The sequence below is a fragment of the Lissotriton helveticus genome, chromosome 8 (assembly GCF_964261635.1).
Source record: "Lissotriton helveticus chromosome 8, aLisHel1.1, whole genome shotgun sequence".
NCBI lineage: Eukaryota > Metazoa > Chordata > Amphibia > Caudata > Salamandridae > Lissotriton > Lissotriton helveticus.
The window spans coordinates 311,047,402-311,071,350 of record NC_136069.1 but is presented as its reverse complement, the minus strand read 5'-3'; the positions used below and the strand labels follow the sequence as shown (position 1 = coordinate 311,071,350).

Genomic DNA, 23,949 nt, shown 5'->3' with positions numbered 1-23,949 from the left:
CTCCACTACCTTAGACTTAACTGGAGGAGGAGAGATTTGTTGTCTCCTTTTATTGTTGACTGGATTTTTATTTTCCATAGTGAGATGAAAAAATCCACAATTAGTCCTAAATAACACACAAATGTGGAAAATAGCGCACAAATGTGGAATAAATGAGTGAATAAATGAAGAGAGCAATGAAAAACTCTTCAAAACTACTGATGCAGCAGCTATATTGGACCGTGGGCATGGCTAGGCCCAAACCAGGCCCTTTCCTGAAAAGACCTCCTCCCCCTGAGCACACAGAGCAGGCAGTACCTTCATGTGAGGCTGGGAGCAGGAACCAGGAGGCAGGAAACAAGGCTTCCGATGAGTGAAACTGCCCAAAAATCGCCACACATGTAGGAATTCACTCTAATATGCAAGCGCTCTCATTTGCGCCGAATTTGTGACACAAAATTCGTCGTTGAAGGTAAAAACGGGCCGATGAATTCACGGAGCTCTCACGGCAGCGGCCATCTTGTTTGACGCACTTGCGCATCTCCGAGATGTAATAGTTCTAAAAGTCTCCATATAGAGTGTACGGGTGAATGGCAAGGGTTGAGGGAAGGAGTTAATAAAGTAGAAATGTACAGTATGACACCTCACACAACGGCAGAGACAGTGTTCCAAATGTTCAGATGGAGGAAACCGAATTCTATTGTGTGTCCTGCTTGGGTGAATGATAAGGGTATGGAAGTCAGTGAAAATATGGAGAGCCGAGGTAAAGAGCATTTGAAAGGGATGGAAAGGAACAAATGGTATCATGAGAGAAGAGCAGCAAATTCTCAAAACAGTTTAATGTAATTAAGATATTCTCCAATTCAGTGCAGACTGAATACCCGAAAATCCAGAATCTTAATAGATTTGTGGTAGTTAAGCTAGGAGAACAGATGGGGAAAAAACTGTGAGTGAAAAGGAAGGTCTGGTTAATGATCAAATGGAAAATTCTGAAATAAAGGAAGGACCCAGAAGTATATTAGTAGAAAGGTAAGGGTACCTAAGACAGTGCTTAAATTGAGCCGGTGTGGCCCACTAGCACTTATTTTTCCTTTTCAGGTATTGACTGTGACCAAGAAATGGAAAATGCACAAACTGAAAAGACAGACATAGAGAAAGATGGTAAAACCGGCACAGGAAGCAGGGACTGGTAAGAGTGAGATGAAGGTACAATCGTGTCTGGCAGTGAATTAAAAAGGCCTGGGGTGAATTCAAGACTAGACATTCTTGGTATTCAGTGTGCTAAGCCGTGTTTGTAACATAGGGTCAGGTGTATGTATTACTGATTGGAAAAGAGTGGTCGCAATTTACGGCCAATATTTTGCGACCAGTGTTTTATTTTGCGAACCTACCTATGTATTAATAGGTTGATTCACTAGTGGGTCGTAATTGAACCTACCTCATAAATATAAACGTGGTAGTTCACAAATTACAATCCACTATAATTTGCGGCCATCACAGGGATGGTGGCCTGCTGAGGGCAACAGTCCACAATATCTGTGTTTGCTTTTAAATAAAGCAGTATTTTTTTTAAATGCAACTAATTTACCTTCATTGTAATTGGAATGAGTTTTTTAAAAAAACGAAAAGTTAAACAAACATTTTTAAGAGTAGGCAGTGATCCCTACACTTACAAAATAGGTTTTCAACATTTATAAAGGGAAGGGGACTCAGGGGGACCTCAGTAGCTTACCACCTCCTTTAAGGAGGTGGTAAAATATTAATGTTTTCAAAACGGAATTCAGTCACAAAACATTAATACATACCACTGTGATTCGGGATGTGTAAGGGAAGCCCTAAGCACGGCTCTTCCATATACCGAATCTGTATTGGATCGCAAACCCAAACTGCGATTCAGTAACTTGTTACCGAATCACAGTCTGCGAATTGGGCCGTTTGTAACCACAAAAATGCTTCACACACCTGGCCCTTAATATTTTAAAGCAAAAAGTCTGCTTTTGAATTTGTCTGAGACTGGAAGACAATGTAAATACTATACATGTACAACAACGTATTCCACATAGAATGTTGAATGATCAATCACTTCTAAAGCGCGCTACTTACCCGTGAGGTTCCCAAGGCGCTGAGGGGAGGGTGTGCCGCTATTGCTCGAAGAGCCAGGTCTTGAGGAGTCTTCTGAAGGCGAGCAGGTCCTGGGTCTGACGTAGGTGGGTAGGGAGGGTGTTCCAGGTCTTGGCGGCAAGGTAGGGGAAGGATCTGCCGCCGGAGGTTGTTCATTGGATGCGGGGGACATCGGCGAGGGCAAGGCTGGCCAAGCGGATCTGGCGGGTCGGGGTGTAGAAGTTGAGTCTGCTGTTCAGGTAGGCTGGTCCGGTGTTATGGAGTGCTTTGTGTGCGTGGATGAGGAGCATGAAGGTGATCCTCTTGTCGACGGGGAGCCAGTGTTGGTCTCTCAGGTAGGGGTTGATGTGGCTGCGGCGAGGGACGTTGATGATCAGTCGGGCAGAGGCGTTTTGGATGCGTTGTAGTCATCGTAGGTGTTGGGCTGGGATTCCTGCGTAGAGTGCGTTGCCATAGTCCAGTCTGCTGCTGACAAGGGCCTGTGTCACCGTTCTTCTGGTTTTGGTTGGGATCCACTTGTAGATCCTGTGGAGCATGCAGAGGATATTCTAGAAGGAGGAGGAGACGGCGTTGACCTGTTTAGACATGGAGAGGGAGGAGTCGAGGATAAATCCTAGGTTGCGTGCATGGTCGGTGGGAGTCGGTGCTGCTCCCAGTGTTAGCGGCCACCAGGAGTCGTCCCAGGCTGAGAGGTGGGTCCGAGGATGAGTACCTCCGTCTTGTCTGAGTTCAGCTTCAGACGGCTGTTCTGCATCCAGTCGGTGACTGATGCACAGAAAAGGAGTCTGAGGGCATCTTTTGAAAGGAAATGATACAGCGGAAGGAGCGTTTCTGAGGCATTTGTTGGATTAAACCTTATTACTTGAGTCTCTCAACTTGGTACCATGGTGTTTCTACAATTGAGTTACGTCTTTACCAGTGCTCATTTGAGCCAGTGGTTTCCGGTGCTCAGCACTTGCACTTAATTGTCATCACCACACTTATGACACTCTGCCACTTGGTGGGACTGATCATCTAATTTAGAGATGAGCAGAAGAATGGTTGTTTATAATGAATACAATATACATTCAAAAATACTAATACCTGTCTCCCCAGCCATTCCTTTAGCTTTGGGGACCTGGAATAATCTGAGCTCAAAGAGCGATTCCGGCGGGATGATTCACTATCATAGAGAAGAAAAGTCCTTCTTTGGTTATTAATAACCCCTCACTCACCGACCTGGTCGGTGACATGCTTCATCATCGGGGCCACCTTGATGGCCGAGTGCCATCAAGGTGTGCTTCAACACCTGGACTACAGTGGAGCTGGTATGTGAGTGATGAATGTGAAAAAGAAGTAAGTGAGTTAAAAATTGTCCTGGTATGACTTATTTGAAAAAACTTTATTCTTAAGACTACTGGACAATAATAAAATGTAAGTGTCGATACAGTTAAAGGTATGATTATGACCAAATGTATCTGGAGAATGTGTGGTGGGTCTACATGTTTCAAACCGTAATAGGAATTACCGGTTTTTCTTCAGGACCAGATCAAAGAAATGGGTGGTCAGGGTACACTAACACCCTGCCGTGCCAGCATTTCCTTGTGCCTAGGTAACAAAATTCGTGGTACCAGGCAAAACAAAATAAATAAAGGAATAACCCGGTGGTGGTTATCCTGAAAAAGACCTGTGGAGAGAAAAATAATAATCACAAAAAAACTCGTTACAAGCCTGCAACGTAGTGAAGTGACGGAGTCTCCTGTCTTCGTGTCTCATGAATCATCCCATACTGAGATTATATGGTTTAATTATAGTGCATTATTTCAGGGGTGCACAGTGCAGCTCAAAAGAGTGTCGTAATTGATTATTGGCGCAAAAACCTCAATGTCTACCTCACACACCTATCAATTGTAGTGTGCTTGGTGGTAGTGATCTAACATTCTTTAGTCATTCACACGCATCCCAAAACTATCGGTGCGTGGCTATGCAACACTCACGTCATTCTAGGTGAGGGGCATAGAAATGTGATAACTGTCTCTTGATTCAACATATGACAATACCAGACAAAACACAACATCGAACACAAAGTAAAAAGGGGGGCTTACTCCTAATGAAGAGTCATAGGGCAGCAGGGGATGAGGGAGGGGAGGCCTGGGATTGAAACATATTCTGTAAGGTAAGGCATAAAAGTTGTTAAAATATAATGCTGATTGCCCGATTAGGAGAAATAGGGGCACTCGAAAAACCGAGTCACGAGGCATAAGGATTCGTGTCGCCTCGGGGTACGGAGGGTCTCTACTTACAGTTTCGCAGGTCTAATCAGGTAGAGTACCTATGAGGTCCCTCCACGCGCCCGTGATCGGGCTGAAAGCGGGACCAGAGATAAGGCGCCCGCCATCGCGGATGTTGGGGGCGTGGCCAGCCTAGCGTGATGACGTCACGCCGTATACTACGGAAGCCTCGCGGGGACAAGGGTTGCCATAGTTACGTCGCCCGCATTCTGATGTTTACAATAAAATCGGGGAGAGCCGTGGTATGCGTTAAGTCGGCTTGTTATGTACAAGGGGAAAGCTCAACGAATTATTATTAGAGAGATGCCTACTATTCAAAAAGGAGCTTCATTTAAGAGGCACAGACATAAAGGAATAGACTTATCATGCGTTTAGAAAATGTGGCATGAATTAAAGTATAGCAAGGACATGTCATACAAGGAAAGGACATGGGCTACTGTAAGGAAAAAACTGGGAGTTAACAGCCCTGAAATGCCTGGAGTACTAAAGGCATGTTATAAAAATCTATGGATGGAGTGTATCACAGGACATTGGCCCATTGTATATTATCGTTGAGACCATTGATATGTGTGGACAATCTGTACACCCATCTTTGTTCTTTTTCATAAAGACGTTTCTGTAGGTTTGGCCCAGTAGGTAATTGTTCGATGATAGTCCATATCATGTCGTTTGGCGTGTGATTTTTCTCCAGAAAGTGGTCAGTTAGTCGTGTTGCGCTTTTTTTGCAGCGAATGGTGCTGCGGTGTTCGCAAATTCGTTGCTTGATCTTCCGGGTGGTCATTCCAATATATTGTTTTTTACACAATTTTCTCCTTATCATAGCAGTTTGTGAATCTCAAATTGCCATCACAGGTGTTAATCCAGGAGACAAACATATCCCGTACTCATTATAAACCAACTGCTAAAAATAACCTTTTAAGGTTTGAGAGCCACTGACCTATCAGTCTATACCATTGACTTGCGTAACCACATACAGCGCAATATCCAACCAGGTGACTAGGAGTATAAATAAACACTGGGCGATCATAAATTCTGGAAATCTACACTGGGAGAAACCCCTTTTTTCCTTCAAAAAGTCACACAGTTTGAAGGACACCTTGGTAAAAACAAGACCCAAAATAAAGACGGTCCCAATCACTCAATCTATTACTGAGATTTGGGGTCTCCCTAATGTGACTGGTCACTATCGATGCGGCAATTGCTGTGTTGTCTATTTGATTGAATGTACCTGTAAAAAACAATATATTGGAATGACCACCCGGAAGATCAAGCAACGAATTTGCGAACACCGCAGCACCATTCGCTGCAAAAAAAAGCGCAACACGACTAACTGACCACTTTCTGGAGAAAAATCACACGCCAAACGACATGATATGGACTATCATCGAACAATTACCTACTGGGCCAAACCTACAGAAACGTCTTTATGAAAAAGAACAAAGATGGGTGTACAGATTGTCCACACATATCAATGGTCTCAACGATAATATACAATGGGCCAATGTCCTGTGATACACTCCATCCATAGATTTTTATAACATGCCTTTAGTACTCCAGGCATTTCAGGGCTGTTAACTCCCAGTTTTTTCCTTACAGTAGCCCATGCCCTTTCCTTGTATGACATGTCCTTGCTATACTTTAATTCATGCCACATTTTCTAAACGCATGATAAGTCTATTCCTTTATGTCTGTGCCTCTTAAATGAAGCTCCTTTTTGAATAGTAGGCATCTCTCTAATAATAATTCGTTGAGCTTTCCCCTTGTACATAACAAGCCGACTTAACGCATACCACGGCTCTCCCCGATTTTATTGTAAACATCAGAATGCGGGCGACGTAACTATGGCAACCCTTGTCCCCGCGAGGCTTCCGTAGTATACGGCGTGACGTCATCACGCTAGGCTGGCCACGCCCCCAACATCCGCGATGGCGGGCGCCTTATCTCTGGTCCCGCTTTCACCCCGATCACGGGCGCGTGGAGGGACCTCATAGGTACTCTACCTGATTAGACCTGCGAAACTGTAAGTAGAGACCCTCCGTACCCCGAGGCGACACGAATCCTTATGCCTCGTGACTCGGTTTTTCGAGTGCCCCTATTTCTCCTAATCGGGCAATCGGCATTATATTTCAACAACTTTTATGCCTTACCTTACAGAATATGTTTCAATCCCAGGCCTCCCCTCCCTCATCCCGTGCTGCCCTATGACTCTTCATTAGGAGTAAGCCCCCTTTTTACTTTGTGTTCGATGTTGTGTTTTGTCTGGTATTGTCATATGTTGAATCAAGAGACAGTTATCACATTTCTATGCCCCTCACCTAGAATGACGTGAGTGTTGCATAGCCACGCACCGATAGTTTTGGGATGCGTGTGAATGACTAAAGAATGTTAGATAATTTTCATGTTTTATATAGAAAATTGTTGTATCCTGTCCTATGTCTGGAGCAATTTTATTCTATGATTTGGCCTGGCCTCGGAAATGATTGTTTATTTCATGTGTCGTGCTATGTGACTTAGCGGCCAGCCCGTGTGGTTGTGGGCCCATCTTTGTATTTTTATATGATTGCTCAATAAAAAAAATTTAACCAAAAAAAAAAAGAATGTTAGATCACTACCACCAAGCACACTACAATTGATAGGTGTGTGAGGTAGACATTGAGGTTTTTGCGCCAATAATCAATTACGACACTCTTTTGAGCTGCACTGTGCACCCCTGAAATAATGCACTATAATTAAACCATATAATCTCAGTATGGGATGATTCATGAGACACGAAGACAGGAGACTCCGTCACTTCACTACGTTGCAGGCTTGTAACGAGTTTTTTTGTGATTATTATTTTTCTCTCCACAGGTCTTTTTCAGGATAACCACCACCGGGTTATTCCTTTATTTATTTTGTTTTGCCTGGTACCACGAATTTTGTTACCTAGGCACAAGGAAATGCTGGCACGGCAGGGTGTTAGTGTACCCTGACCACCCATTTCTTTGATCTGGTCCTGAAGAAAAACCGGTAATTCCTATTACGGTTTGAAACATGTAGACCCACCACACATTCTCCAGATACATTTGGTCATAATCATACCTTTAACTGTATCGACACTTACATTTTATTATTGTCCAGTAGTCTTAAGAATAAAGTTTTTTCAAATAAGTCATACCAGGACAATTTTTAACTCACTTACTTCTTTTTCACATTCATCACTCACATACCAGCTCCACTGTAGTCCAGGTGTTGAAGCACACCTTGATGGCACTCGGCCATCAAGGTGGCCCCGATGATGAAGCATGTCACCGACCAGGTCGGTGAGTGAGGGGTTATTAATAACCAAAGAAGGACTTTTCTTCTCTATGATAGTGAATCATCCCGCCGGAATCGCTCTTTGAGCACCTTTTTCTGGTGGTACTCCTCATTTTTGTTAAATTAGATACCTAACCCAGGGGACCAGGAGTATTATTCCGTCCACTTCGGTGGATAAAATCCCTTCACTCTCTCTTATTGTTTATATCATAATCTGAGCTGTCACACTTGAAGGCGTGAGAGATGGTTAGTAGTTGTTTTGGTACCATCATTGGCAGGGATGATGGGGCAATGGGTGGTGCAACCTGCAGTGGCCTCGTGGTCAGGGTCCTGGCACTTATTATTTTACAAATTAAGCACTGGTGTTTACAGTTACTACTGATTAACTTACGGCGAGGCAGACACATTGTCTTCTTTTAGATGTGAGTGACTCATCCTGCCCTAACATTTTCCGCCATGAACGTAGTCATGAATTTATAATAGGAAAAGTGAAATTATGAGCTCCAAAATTCACTAAGCCCAAATGAGCTATCAGGTTTCAACACCTGTGCTGCCATAACCGTAAAGGGAGTGGCCTAGACGTATTGTGGTTTACCACCGTTTTCAGGAAATGCATTAATTAAGAGACTGTAAATAATGAAATTGTGGGAAAGGGCTGCACACACCTGGCAAGGGGCAATTTGAGGTTTACCAGTCGGGGTTTATTAGTCCTTTGTCTAGCTACTTTCGGGGTGAAAAATGTTCTGTGTCTGGCAGGGCTTTAAGTGGGATGAACAAACTGAGGGGGGGTCTCTCTAAGGTGCATGGCCGATGTAATTAAGGGCTTAAAAACATATAAGCTAAAAATCTGTGCTTGGCATAGTGTGCCACCCGACTGGTATTATGCTGATTAAGTCAGTGCTCCCAGATATATAATACAACAAGTAACATTACACCTACAATAAAACAGGACTATTGGCTTTGTCAATGGTTGTTAGTTCCATAAGCAACAACTATGGATTCGTTGTATATAATATTAAAAATACTTCCATTGTGAAATTATGAGACAGTGAAAGAACTATAACGAGTCACTTTTACATTACATCAAAGTCAGTGAAAGGTGGTCCTGCTGCAGATAGATGTTTACACCCTGAGGATGAGGGCAAAAATTGAGTGCCCGATATGGCCCCGTCTCAGCACCTGCTTTTTAGAACTGCCATTGGTGAGCACTGGCAGGACCCGGCCCACTTAAAGCCCTGGTGTCATGACTGCCGGAAATTTTACTTGGTGGGGTGTTTATATTTGGGGTATTTATTTATTTATGCGTTTTTATATAGCGCGGACTTTACCCGAAGGCGTCAGAGCGCTTCACAATAGGAACAGAAAATTATAAATGAACAAATTACAAAAGCAGACGATAAGTTACATGAGGTAAAAGTGACAATTGTGAGCAAACAAAATACATGAGTTTATATTGTTTTTTATGTTAATGGAACTTTCTGCGAAGTACTTCAAAAGTTGTCTTTCAGTCGGGAAATATCAGCGTTACTCGTTACTCCGGGTGAAAGAAGTACTGACGCTTTAAAGCCACCATCGCTGCTATAGCGTCAATGGGACACAGTGCCATGTAATGTAGGGAGCAGGTATGGGGAGACGGCGGTATTGGAGCGCCTACCCCACTTCATTGCCAGGAAAGGGGCTGGCATTTCTAAGGAGCACAGCAGTATTCTCTGTAAGCACTGCCAGCCTGTGCCAGCCCGGGGACGCAGCCAGGTACAGTGGGAAGTCACGGCAGGTACATACACTGCGAGTTCTCCATTTAAAGCACTGGAGCAAGGAGGCGGCAGGAGCCTGCAGGGGCAGAGAGGCCCCTCCCCTGCCGCTGGAATGTCCGGGGAGGGCGGGCGGAGCGGAGTGACGTGCGACAGGGCGTCACGTGGCCAGAAAGGAATGCAAACAATGCTGTGACTGTTCCAGCTCCGTTCTGCAGAGTAGTGTGGAGCTCGGAGGGAGAAAATGGAGCCTGATCAGACGGCTGGGGTGTCCAGCCTTCAGTTGAGGCGAAGATCAGCCCCTACAAACTGAGCGGGGCGCATCTGAGGGGCCGCTGCGCAATCCCAAGTAAAGCGCTAGGATTCAAAGAAAGGATTTGTCACCCGCTACAGAAGAGCTGGTGAGTGACTCCTCAACTACCTTACAACATCTATCTGTCTGTGCACCCTTGATCCCAACTCAATCAAAGCTCATTGAAATCCGTAGGGCCTCGTTTCTGATTATACCTGACTGCATTTAGTGATTCCTCACGCAGCACTTTAAGAACCACTAGACTGCTTCTACGCGCTTGCTGACCAAGAAAGCATTGTGGAGCTCATTGGGATTGTTCTAGCCAGAGAAATATGAAATTCTCTAAGGAGCTGCTCGAGGACCTCAGCTAAAGTTTGCACGTGCAAATCACGAAATAAGTGAAGTTTTGATTTGCATTTCAGCCAATCTTAGCTGCCCAGTTTAGAACTGTGGTCGTAATCCGCGCTGTGACAGTAATCTCATGGTAGACGCCTCTTGCCCATCCTGACCACTTGTGTGTGTATATATTTTATGTGCTTTAAACAGCACCACCCAATGTATGCGTTCACGTTGTGTGTTTTATGTAGCGCCGCGTGTACTGCGCTCCCAAAGCGCACGTGAATATTACAGCGCAGGCCGCAGGCTCCGTGCATCCAGGTGGCACTGTGGACGCATGCCAGGTACATTTAATTAAAAGTTGTTCACTTAGTGCAAGGCAAGCAAGCGCGGCGCTACTCAAGGTTGGAAATATAGGCACTGCTAAGGGCTGGGCTTGTCTTTACTGTTCCAGAGATTTCCAGTCCTGGCCCAATAACCCTGCCTGCTCTCTGACTGGGGATGGCGCGTGGCAGCAGGGGCCCTGTGGGATACTGCTGTGCTTTTACCAGAGATATACTGCCAGTTGCATGTGCACATACAAACTTCGCCAACCTAGAAATTAACACAAATGGTCGCATGTTGGAAGAGTGAGCGGCAGAAGTTTTCATAGGTTTAATTTAATTTTGGCCGGGCCCCTGCCTAGCACCATATACTTTTTGTTAATATATATATATATATATATATATATATATATATATATATATATATATATATATATATATATATATACACACACACACACACACACACACACACACACACACACACACACACACACCTCTCGGCCTCGGATAGCCGCTCTTACATCTGCAGTGCACGTATCCCTGGTGCCTCATTGCAGGTTTTAGAGCCCAGCTGTAGTTGTACATGTATATCGGTCCTCTCAGCTCTCTGTCCGCACTGTGAGACTAGCTGCGTCTGTGTACCTGCAGCGCCACCAGATGCACCGTTGTGAGGCGCTATGTCTCTGCGCCAGTCTGTCCCCAGATGCTGGGCACAGCAGAAAGCAGTCAGTCATGCTACTGGTGACCGTGCGCCCCCGGGGAAGACACTCATTTGGGTGGGAGCACCGAACCCCTCTCATTACATATCTAGCACTTGCGGGGTGTCGGTTCTGCAGAGAAAGTCTCCCTGCCCGTGAGTAAGGAAGGTAAGTGGGCGGGTGTTCTGTTCATTAAGGGGAGGAGGGTCTAATGTGCATAGATCAAGGGCCAGGTGAGAACAAGCGTCTTGGGCTCATCCCCAGGACTGAGGCACCCAGAGAGTGAGGTCTGGCCCGCCTGTGTCCCGCGTGAAGGGCGGGAGTCCTGCTACCAGAGCAGGGCTCGCCCTGATCATACTCCACATTCTCCTGCTGTGGAATGCGCCTCCCTCCCTCTGGCTGCCCAGCTCCTTGCGCTGCTCTCCAAGGCACAGGAAAGGAAGAAGAGAGAGCGAAAAAGTTTTCAACAACCGCGGACCGGGCCAGGCTGGGGAAGAGAGGCCTTCTCTGGGCACGGGGCAGCTTGGAGCCTGGAGGTAACGAGCATCCCGGGACCCCGTCTGTACAGGATCAGAAGGGAGCAATGGTAAGCAGCCGGAGGGGGGCTGGCAGGGAGGCACACTCCCCTGGCCCGCTCGCCGGATCTCACCCTGTTTCTTCCTTACGAACTGTCTGAACGCGCTGCTGCTGCTGTCTTTAACAAGAGGAATAATCTATTCGGCCTCCCTGTCCGTTCGCATAGCGCCCACCGCATAGTGCCCACCTCTTGGCGGCCTGTGGAGTTTCAATCCCCACTGTATTGTACATGGTGGGGGCTTTCGTTGCGTTCCGTGCTGTACCCGTACAGTTGTTGGGTAGCAGCTGTCCGGGCCCTGATAGGGGGTCTGTGGTCTCTCCCTCCCGCACTCTGCCCCCCGTCCGGCCTCTCCAGAGGTGGGAGCCAGGCCTCGATGCGCACAGCGGGCCTCGCTGCCCCGACAGCCCTGTGCTTCCTGGTGGTACGAGGGAAGAAGACGGGCGAGGAACCGCTGTGCCCTCGCGCTCCGGGAACACCCCGGGCCCTGAGCACCCCGGGCCCTTCACCCGGCAACGGGCAGCACCGACCTGAAGAAGGTCCGACAGACCATAACAAGGCGGGACGGAAGGGGGCGTAGGTACCAAACCCTGGGCATAACCCCAGGGCCCAGCTACGGCGCGCCTGGCATTAGGCACCTCCATGCCCCCGCTAGAGAAAGGTAAAGAACATGTGGGTAGTGGGTAAAGGTGAACTTTGCGTAGAGAGAGACTTCTGAATGTCCAGATGCCAGATCACCGCACAGCCCCCACCGCCCTTGCAATCTGGAAAGCAACTACAGGCCGTAGGTTTCCTCCTCATTAAAGATGTTCGTGCTCAATTAATGTACATGGGGTCCCCAACTTTATTCATCGGTTCCGGCCAGACGAGCCGCTTCTCCCAGTTTTTACACTTCCAGCGCTGTGTTTCCATCATTTCATGTGTGGCTTGGCCTGGCCCGTTTCTCTCACCCCTTCACTGAACGTGTTGCCCACTTCTCTTTCCAAACTCATGAAAGCGTGGACTTGAATTCCCCCAAATTGTTTTCTACTGGCTTTCTTTGCACTAGCTTTCCAAGGAGATCCCCAAGTCTGTGTGAATTCACTGGGGCGGGGAGCCTTTCTGCTAATTACGGCGAATTATTAATATTTCACACACCCAAACTGCTAACAACTTCCCAAGAAAGCAGACAGCTTCTTGGAAAACGCCAGTCGCATTCATGCACGTAGTTTTCATCAAAACACTACAACTGCTAAGTACTAAGTACTGCCTGTAACTTATTATATTGCTATCTAGGTCAAAAAGTACTTTTCCTTGTGGACTCTGAACTTGTGCCTACACACTGAGCTGCAGAGACAAACACCACAAGCAAACCTAATGTTGACAAGCCAGGTGGCAACAACCATATACGTGGTATGAAAGATACTTAGCTTTTTACACGTTACTTTTCTGTAACACGAAATGCCAATGCGATATGGAAAGTAAACATAAGTGTCCATGAATAACAAGGTCAGGGACCAAAGGTAGGCCTTTTTAGGACCTAAGCTGTAGAGACGGCCTGTCCCCTAAAGGCATGTTTATTTCAATTAAGTGGCAGGCCTAGCTGGTCGTTTAGGGGCTCTTAATAAAATTGTGCAGTACACATGTAATGGAGTAGTGTGCCGAAACATGTTGATTACCTTTACGAGAGGCCGCCGACAACATGGGTTTTATGCCAAAAGTAAAAGTGTCTTTGCTTTGTCTCTACACTGCTTCCTCAATAGCAAAGCAGGACACTAACACATTTCATATCCTAGCATCCTTTGCGATTTTGTAGTCAGAGCCACACAAAGTGGATTCAGGAAAAACAAACAGTATCCAACTAGAAGAGTCCCAGTGAAACATGAATTTAACAAAACCTCTTTTTGCAAGTCTGAAGATAAACTTAAGAGGGATATTCCAATTTCTAGTCTGGCTGAAAGACAACAATAGCTTCATAAAATAAAAAAAAACATAATTCGAAAGTACTTTTTTATATAGATACATAGAGGTTCTTTGAATCGGCCCTTTTCATCAATTGGTCTGTTCCATGGTTGTTCACATTTTGCCTCCGCCCACCACAGCACACAGCTTGGGCCGATGGATCGCCCCACGTCAGCCATTGGCTTTCTTGCACCATAAGTGACAGCATTTTGACTGATTACCTGTGCACATCCACCCATAAAGCAGTGCACTTCAGAGCCAAGGCTGGTGGGTCAATACTTACTTTGCCAATGTTTTTTTCTTTCAATTCATGATTCTTTTTTTAGTAAATCTTGTGTATTTAAGTTATGTCTTTAAGCTATATCAATTCAAAGCCAATATTCAGGGGAACATCTTAAGCAGAAATATGTGGGGGTGTAAATCTGAGGCTTCCTAACATGCAATACAGACGATTTTCCGAAACCCACCCCTTTTCCTAACTTAAAGGGAAGCAATATGTTAAGTCCAAGACTGTGTTTCAACCACAGGAGCAGCATTCCTGCACATCCCACAATAGCTGGTTTGCTGCCTTGGCACTGATCTTGTTAACAAATATGATAGTTGCTAAATACCCCACGTCACATGCACCACCACAGGTCAGTACTGAAGTTTTAGCCAGCAGCACTTTGCAGCACTTTCATGTGTAACGGTACCGACAAAATGACAAGTCCTAAAATGCAGAGTACTCTGGGGTCACCTTTATACAGTACTGGCCCTGAGACAACAGCACTTTCCATGCTGGGGTCATTGAGCAGACTTACAATGTCAATATAAATAAAGACTACAGAGCCCGTAATACAAAGTTTTGGTGGATATAAAGCCAAGGGTGTCTGACGGCATTACACATGACAAGAGGCTGAAATGCAAATGTGTAAAAATATTTGTGAGTGCATCAATGAAATAACAAAATGCATAGTCGTGCAACCTCTTCCATATGTCAGCATATTCACTCATCTTTTTAAACATCCACCACGTCTGTCGAGATCTCCCACATGTCACAATTCTGAACCCTGCTTAACCGCCACACCTCACCATCCGTCATGTGGTTTGCATCTCCTTGTCCTGGTGTCCATGTCCCTGTCCCAATGCATGCGTCACCCTTCCCAGGCATTCATGTCCCTATGGCTGTGTCTCTATACATATGCATGTATCTTCCTGTTTGGTGTCCCTGTCTCCTTGACTCAGTATCTGTTTCTTCCTGAACCAGGTTACAAGAATGAATGTCTGTCTGTCCCTGAATCTGTGTACCTAGTCCAGAGTCCATGTGTTTTGCCCCAGTGCCCATGTCTACTTTGTCTCCTTTCTCAGTGGTTTTTTCTCTGTGTCCAAGTATCCATGGCTTCCCTCATGTCTCCGACCCTCAGTTTTTCATTGTCTCCCTGTCTCAATGTCTCTTTTCCAGTGACAGTGGCCATGTCACCTTGCTCGAATGTCTCAGTGACATAGTGTGTATCTGTGGCTCTCTCTAGAAGCGTTTGACCCATGTGGACGAATGGATTAGAGTTTTATTGTATAGTTAATTAAAATCATTACAATCAATATGCATAAATAGCAATGTAATACATAGAGAGTGTACATACATAAAATCGATACAATTCCAGCTACTGGAGATTGGTTTCTAGGACCAGGACAGATTCCTGACGTGCTGGAATCAGCTTCAATTTTATTACATGTAATAAACACAGATTTTAAAAGACACCTTTCATTGGAGTTTTTTTGCCAGATAAGCAAATCTCAACCACGTCTTGACATGACCGAATGTTTAAAAGTAATACAAATCTTCTTTCCGGGATCATGTATTGACCCAGACCTAAGATGTGGATCCCAGACTTCTTTTGCTGCTTGCACAACTGGCATCTAGTATTCATTTCACCTTTCATGTTGCCATATCAATTGTCTTTTAAGATAATCACAAAGAATCTGCATCTAATTCTCATACACTTTTGAGGTAAAGTAAACGGATGATTAAAGAATAGTTGTCTTTCATTAAATTTGCATGTTTTGCTGACCATCCATGAAAATGTTCTTTTCCTCGGTTTATATAAATCCTCCTGGAAGGAGACGTATGGCTTATTTCTTTGATAGTTGCTTAACCTATGGGACTGACCAGGTTTTCTCCCTGATTTCTCCAAATGGTAGAGTTTGTAAGGCTGAATACAAATATTTGCTCCATGGATTTTCCCCTTCATAAGGTTTTATCGTGGAGGTGCTCTCAATTTGACACAATACCGACAAATATTTTGCCTGAAGAATGTAAACTTGGTTGAATTTCAGTCTCACTAGTGCTTTTGATTTGTAGTCTGGAAGATGGGAAAGAGTTCTGTGCATCCGGCATTGTGCTACTTCTGTCCACCCCATTAACTTCCCATGCTATAAGTAATAGTAGCGAGGAACATGTCCACCACTACTCGAAGCACTGGTACAATTGAAGGACCAGAGAGTTTGTTAAAGATCTGTATAAGTGCAACTTTAAGGTGAAGGCCTTGGCGTTCAACATCTCGAGCAGTATTGTTAATTCACCCCTTTCTTCGAACCACATTCCCAAATATTCATAGCTTTTAACTCTTTTTAGGGGGAATTCGTCTAACTGTTAGTGGCCCTTTTATGACGCTTATTCCCAAAATTACTATTTTAATTTTTTCTTTATTAATTCTTAGGCTATTTTAAGGCAGCATTTTTGTAGAGAGATCAGAGCATTATGTAGACCCTTAGTGGTGTTATCTAAAAAGACTGTGTCACCTGCGTACTGGAGTATACCTATCCTTTGCTGGCCTAATTTTGGGGGGTATACCATTACTGTTTTTAGAGCATCTATCACATCTGCGATGTACAGATTAGCCAACAGGGGAGCAATTATGCCGCCCTTTTCAAAACCCTTGTCTGTAAAGACCTCTCTGATACCACCCTTTTTCCTATTAGCCGCATCCTGACCCATGTTCTCTTGTACAATAAAAATGATAGGAGTCAGCAGAGGCAACAATATTTTCCATTTTTGAAGTTTTATCCATAGTCTCCCCCTTCTGTGCCATCAAGAGCTGTTAAAGTGGCATACAGAAAGTCACTTTTGGGTGCAGTTAATTATTGTATAATGAAAAAGAGTGTTAGTAGGTGACCTTCTAGTCCACATTTTCTGAATACCCATTGGGTGATGTGGGATAAGCCTCTATGATTGGCCCAATGTTCCAATCGGGAAACATCCTTTACAACGCAACTTTTACAACGCACTACCATTATGACGCGACTTTTACAACGCAAGTCATTACAACGAATTGCACTGGAGGGCGCTCTAGGATAGGGAATAGTTTAATTACTATCCAACACCTTCCCTACTATCCACGAGGACTGGAGTTGGAATAGTAAATTAAACTATTCACTATCCAGCGCCCCCCAACGCAAGTCGTTGTAACGACTTGCGTTGTAAAAAATGCGTCGTAATGGCATGCGTTGTAAAAGCATCCGTTGTTACGTCATACATCCGTTCCAATCCACTGTAAAGAATCTTGGGGAAGCATTTTCCTTCTATTAACATAGCAATCATACGGTAATTAGCCGAGGATGAGTAAGGGCCTTTTTTGTGACTTGGCACTAGTAGAGAGCCTAACAGAAATGCTGTTATTTTGCAAGACATTACCTTATAAAGATGTTAAAATCCTTACCCATAAAGGTGAATTCGCCTAATACGTACTTGCTGGTAGAGACCATTCGAACCAGGTGTGCCCTCTGTTTTGAAAGAAGATTGAGACTTCTGAAAGTCTGTGCATGTAAACACCAGTACATTGTGTTTGCTGCCCAGATATCATACAGGGCATGTTGGTTTGTTAGAGTACCTGTGCGTTGTAATGCCTTTGTATAAGGCACCCATTCTGCTACAGACACACCTTTGCTTCCTGTCTTGTGACAGCAGCTGATTAACTTGTCTCCAACACTGAGGCTGGTCTCTAGACTCGCAGGTATCAAGTACATTGATCCAGCTAAGTTCTATAGACCTCTCTTTCCTGTCAGATGTTTTTTCTGTAACCTCACGAATTAATCATATATCTTTGGTTATTGATTCCTTTATTCTTCCATTCCTACACTTCTGTATCTATTGATTTAGTAGTTGGGAAAAGTGGTCGCTGGCTAGCAGTGCGACTATTTTGCAATCATTTAGAATCAGAAAGTATTCGACCCATGTCAGAGTGCAGTCTAATACTGCCTGTCTCTGTGATGAGAAATGGGAGAACATTGCCTGTTAAAATCCACAACCGTTGATGATACTCCCCTCTCAGTACACCGGGCATCTCAGGAAGAGAATGAAATGTTTGACTTTTCCTTTTAGGGCTTCGGTTTCTCAGACTCTTGGGTACATTCATCAGGATTTTGCCTGAGGTCTAATTTGATTATCAGGCATACGTTCTGGTCTTCCTTCAATCTCACCAAGTTGCATGAGACTTTGTCGGGCACATACATTGAGAGTCCTCTTGCTATGTGTCCCAGTTTGAGATATTCGGTGGCAGGTTTGACATGTTTGCTAAAGCCCACTAAGGAGTTTTCGTTCATAGCCGAAGTTTCTTAAAGGCAAATTTTGTCGTAACGAGGTATGTGATGCAATGCTTCTGGGGCTGAAGTGAATGTTTTTATTCCTCTAATGTTCTAAGAGCAAATTGTGATCGTTGAAAGATCTCGAGATGCCGTCTTGCTAGGAATAGTGAGGTAGGGATGTACCTTCCCAGCTCCTTAGGTTACCTCAGTTTAAAACTCTCCTTTCTTGATTTGGCCAATCATTCTTTATTATTTGTATTGAATCTATGTCGCAAAGAGGGAAGTCAGTCCTTAAGGCTCCATTAAAAAGGGATCCTTTTTCCTTGTTGTGGGGTGCAGGGCCAGCTTAATTAAAGAACATAAGGGTTTCTATCCGGTTCTGGAAGTAAAACCCAAATACCCCAGTTAAAAATGCTGTTTATGATCCAAAATGAGAATTAAGGTCTCTGCTTGCAAATGTTGCCTCAGTAGGTTTGTTTAGGACCCTATTCTTCAATGGTTTAAAATGCAACCACCATGATGCTTTCAGACTCTATGCTCTCCAGTGGTGGCAGGGCCACTTGGAGCCATATAATATTACCTTAGTTCAGGATTTAATCCCTCCCCATGATTGATATTCTGGTTGAAACAGACTCTATCAGAAGGATGGCCTATGGAGACCAGAATCCTTTTGTATACTTTAGCAAAAGGATCTAATATGGAATAGTTGCATGCTACTATGTCAGTTCCATTGCGGTCTTTACACTCTATGTATTCTTGTGATCAGACCTTTTGTTCTGTTTGGGTGTATCTCTTGAGGGGTGCATTAAACTCTATTTTTTGGAGAGTTTGTGAAGTTTTTAGACTGTGGGTTTCATGGAGATCTGACTTTATTATCATAAGATGAGTCCCCTTTGAATTGGCGTCTTGCGGAATCGAATTTTGAGATTCACTTGTTGGAATTGCCTCTGTTCTGCAAGTATCGAAGACTGGCGAGGGCTTTATAGCAGATGATCCCTTGGCAGATTATTAATGGTTTTGTGTTTTTATTTTGGCTTTTGGACAACTTTTTAGATCTTTTCTAATTTTTTTCTGGTTAAAACAGGGATTTCTAGTTGGGCTATGTTTTAGCTTTAACCCGTAGTTGTTCTAAACTTTCAGGATTCAAGGAACTTTTTTCTGTGGCTCCTCTTCAGGATAGTTTTTAGGAGGTAGAAAATGCTTCACTTGAGTGGCTATTGCCAGTGGGGGCCACGTGCACTTATTTTTGGGGACAGTGCTTATTTTTCTGTATCAGACATTTACTGATAGCAAGAGGGGTGAATCAAAGAAGGCGGAAAGACGGAGGAAGACAAAGACGGAAAAAGCGTCAAAAAGGGAGGAAGCACTACAGTAGGAAGCTAGATAATGCTGGTAATGAGAGTCCTATTCATGAAGCTACGCGTCATAAACACGTTGGACAGTAGCACAGGTGCAGCACACTGAGTTTGGTTTCGAAATGTTTATGTTCTATTTTACTATATAACTTTCATTTGCTGGGAATATAAATCAGATGTCAATATCAATGATGTGTGGTGTAATGTACTGCGATCACCTCCTGAGATTGGGCGTTCCAAACTGTATTCGGCTGTTGACACAAAAAATGTGTATTAAAAAAAAGGGAGGAAGCAGGAGCCTGCACGAGTGAGATAAAGGGGCAAGGAGTGTCTGGTAGGGGATTAAAAAGGCATAAAGTGGATTTAGGACGAACCAGCCATCGTATTCGGTGCACTGACTTTTAATTTCACTGGCCGCAGGATTCTAAGCAGACCTTCGGGCACGGGCACTCTTACTTTTACAAATTATGCCATGGTCCACATGCCACCCTTCACTAGATTTGAAATTGTCTGAGCACCATAGTGTAACTTTTTTTAATTATTACTGTCTTCTGTTAACCTGCTAAACTTGAACCATTACATGCTAACGGCTACATGTGTGTGGCTGTTAAGTGTCACGTGGAAGCTTCCTGTATTTCCTGCAGCATCTAAGGTTAATGTGATCCGTGCGTGCCCCGATACTATCCGGGCGGGATTACTATCAATCGCTACTGGTCAGTCTCCCAAAATATTCGATTCACAGAGCCCAGATGTTCCAAAATGCGGCAACCAGGCTGATCCTAGAAATTAATCAGATATCATACACTTTTTCTCACCTTCGCTAGCTTTATTGGCTGGCAGTCGCCTTAAGAAGCCCCTGCAAGGCATTATGCCTTTGTCGTAAGGCTCGTCACGACAACAGAACAGGCATTTATATCTCTTCCTTTTTTGTTCACTACTTCCCTAATCAGACTCTGCCTCAACAATTGTTATCTATCCCTAGATATGAAAAAAGCTTAGGTCTGGAGGAATATCAGAGGCAGTGATCGCCTCCAAAGCATGGATTTCAGGCCCATTTCACGTAAGACTAAGGCCAACTTTTGAGTTTCCATAAACAGCGTAATGCCTATTTATTGAATCTAACAGACTAAGCTTCGATAGTCTGTCTCCAGTCTTTCTTTTGTCTAGCGAAAGGACCAGTGTCACAAGCGCTTGGACACCTCTTTAAGGTGCAGCTGTTTTTTTATTGTGTTGATGTAAGAGAGGTGAACACATACCTTTGCCTACATACCACCAGCCGGTGAGGAGACATTGATGTCTATGGTCATAAACATTAATGAACTCCACCAAGAGGAAATAATAAAAAGAATATGTAAACCAACAAGGTCAACTCCCTTTGGACGACTCTTTATGAGGTACATGCTGTGCTATATCAATTGAATTTCATTCCTTCGCTCTTGTGACATGTCATGATTTACACTCTCTTGTTGATTCTTCACGTTATCATTTTGTTATCAGGGGCCTCTTTTTCATGACATGTTGTGTGAATATCACTGTCTGGCGTCACTGTTTTAAGGTCCTGGATTAGAGAGCTCATTACCTCTGGAAATGTTGACAGTTTGTTTGTTAATAGGGCACAGGTGCAGTTTCCTTCTTCATCCACAGCTTGCTCTGTTGCCCAGTGCATTGATTCATATTAATGAACACACTGACATGGAGGCTGCCGCGGCCTGCAGCGGATCTACTTGGATTTCCATTTTGTCAGCATGGAGTTGGACTGCTCTACAGTGGGTCCAAGAGTGTCCTTCATGTCTGTGCACCATACTGGTGGACCATCAGGTTTTGGTAGACTGAGTTTGTGGTGAGGTCATGCACTGGATCCCACGCCTAAGACGGGGGGCACTATTCAGATCATCGCAAGGGCTGGGGAGGATCGTCTCTATCTTTATTTAGTTTTGTAAGTGATACACGGCCCAACATTTAGAGAGCTTGTGCAGGGGGGTGTCATGCGCTCGGCAGATGTTTCTTTTTGAGTCATTTTTGGTTCCCCATGGGAAGTTGTAAGTTGGTTATCATGGTTTTGGGGGATAGAGGAGCCACCATTACTTTAGTGGCATTGCTCAGTGTGCACAGCTCTTCACTGATCGGAGAGAGCAAGTATTCTCTCTTTCTTTGTGGGGTTGTAGCGGCGATCTCAGCGACCTCAGACTCACTTTTTGTTTTTTTAAGTAATGTGTGGACAAAAGCATGTGTTTCGTTGCACCCCATGTTGAATGAAGTTTTCTCTTCTCAGGAGCAGGTCCCTTAAGTTTATTACCTTGAAGCTGTGCTTGCTGAAAAGCGAACTGAGAGTTATTACTTCTAGCGCCGCCACGCCTCCTGCGCCGCGCTGATTACTGTGATCTGCTCTTTTATCCTCTTCTTATCTTGCCCTCTTTTAATCGTATCCTTTTTTTCTATCCACTTGCTTATACTGAGTTTGAGGTTATTAACATGGACGTCATTTGTGAGTAGTCAGGAGTCACAGCTGTGGCCTGTAGCTTGCTCCCTGCTACTCCCGGCACTTCCTTTACGACTCCTGGCCTTAGAGGAGTCAATGCTTTTTCTGAGGCCAGTGGCTGCAAAGGAAGTGCCAGGGGTAGCAAGCTAAAGGCCAATGCTGTGGCCCCTGACTACCTCCAAATGACGCCCATGGTGGTTATTAAGTCTTGTTATGTCTTGGTGTGATAACTAATCTATTTGATCCAGTGGTTCCTTGATTTTTTTAAAGAGTGTCGGGTGTGTGTACTCTAAGCGATTTTTGTGTCCCCCCCCACCCCTCCGCCTTCAGTTGTTGGTTGCCCCCCTCTTGTATCGCTTTGTTCGCCCTAAGTGTGGCAGGGTATGCTCAGACATGGGTCCCTTGCTCACTTTGCCACTGGATTCAAGATGGCCTGGCTGATGAGGATTATGAATCCGAAACCGGTCCCAGGATGCTTGTTTCCGGTCCATGGAAGACATGGCTTGGCAGTTCGGGCTGTACTGTTCCCATGAGGCACAGGGTCAGACTGATTTGCATATAGCCATGTTTGAAATGGGGTGGCTGAGTGGGCTAAAGAATGGTGATGGATTAAACCCAGATCAGTTGACTGGGGGTGAGTGTTTGATTTGCTCAAACGCTCCGTCCATCATCATCCCCCTTTTGTATCGCTTTGTTCGCCCTAAGTGTGGCAGGGTATGCTCAGACGTGAGTCCCTTGCTCACTTGGCCACTGGATTCAAGATGGCCTGGCTGATGAGGGTTATGAACCCGAAACCGGTCCCAGGATGCTTGTTTCCGGTCCAGGGAAGACATGGCTTGGCAGTTCGGGCTGGACTGTTCCCATGAGGCACAGGGTCAGACTGATTTGCATATGGCCATGTCTGAACTGGGGTGGCAGAGTGAGCTAAAGAATGGTGATGGATTAAACCCAGATCTTTTGACTGGGTGGTGAGTGTTTGATTTGCTCAAACGCTCCGTCCATCAACCCCTTTTGTATCGCTTTGCCCCCCCTCTTGAGTCCACCCATGCTGATATTGCCAGCCCCTGTCCTGTAGTTTCCGGGCTCTCCCAGTCACCCACCGGCCCCTGGTCTCCATGGAGCTCTCCTCCAGTTGGAGAGGGGACCCAAGGAGGAGGACAGCGGGTAGCAGCTTCAGGTGCATCCCTTGAGGGAGGGTGCACACTTGCAACAGTAACCAGAGTGAGCAGCGCGTAGGTGCGCCTCAGTGACGCAGTGTGCGTGCCACGCGGGCTCTCTGCTGAGGCGTTTGTCCAGGTGCATCCTTGTTCATGAGGCAACACCTCTCAGAGAGGGGGTCAGCACGCCTCTCCTTTAACACCGAAATATATGAGCAGTGGACGGTACAAGTGATTTGGATAGGAATGGGCGCGATTTCTAGGTTTGCGGGCAGCAATCATTTTGCGTAACAGAACCGTTGACGTTCTTCAGGTAGCTGCTTATCCAGAAGCAAGTGTTTATATTTGTCTTTCTCAAAGGGGCAACTCAGCTGTCGTAGATCACTCCCCCCATGGCTTGGCTTAGTGAAAATAATTACAAGTTATTTTGCTCAGAATTTGGAATAACAGGCAGACCCAGGAGTATCCGCTCTAATTCAGAGTGCTTTTTTCACCCCCATAGTGTGGAAATAACACACCCAAAATGACACATTTATGACCTGGTTATGCTGGTAAACATACATTTGGGGGATTTAACCCAGGATGAGATGAAATCCATCAAGATGACTGAGTATACTGCCTCATTTGATTATCATTGGACATTTATATAAGGGACTTTCAGAGCTAATTTTCCATTGTTAATAACGAGCCCTGAGAAAGCCCCAGGTTAATGGGCCATCAGGGGGGGCGAAACACGCGTGGGCTGCTTTTTGCATGTTACCTGGGGGAACACTTCAACAATGACGGGTTAAGGGAAACTCTCACTGTAAATAA

At 44.9% G+C, this 23,949-nt stretch overlaps 1 protein-coding gene across 1 annotated transcript in view; it reads left to right on the top strand.

The window, feature by feature from the left end:
* Nucleotides 1-11,347: 11,347 nt before the first annotated feature.
* LATS2 (large tumor suppressor kinase 2) overlaps nt 11,348-23,949 on the top strand; it is a 134,278-nt gene continuing 121,676 nt past the window's right edge. The window contains exon 1 of the mRNA XM_078657084.1: nt 11,348-11,656. The gene's annotated coding sequence lies outside the window, so the exon portion shown is untranslated. The remainder of the gene's footprint in view (nt 11,657-23,949) is intronic.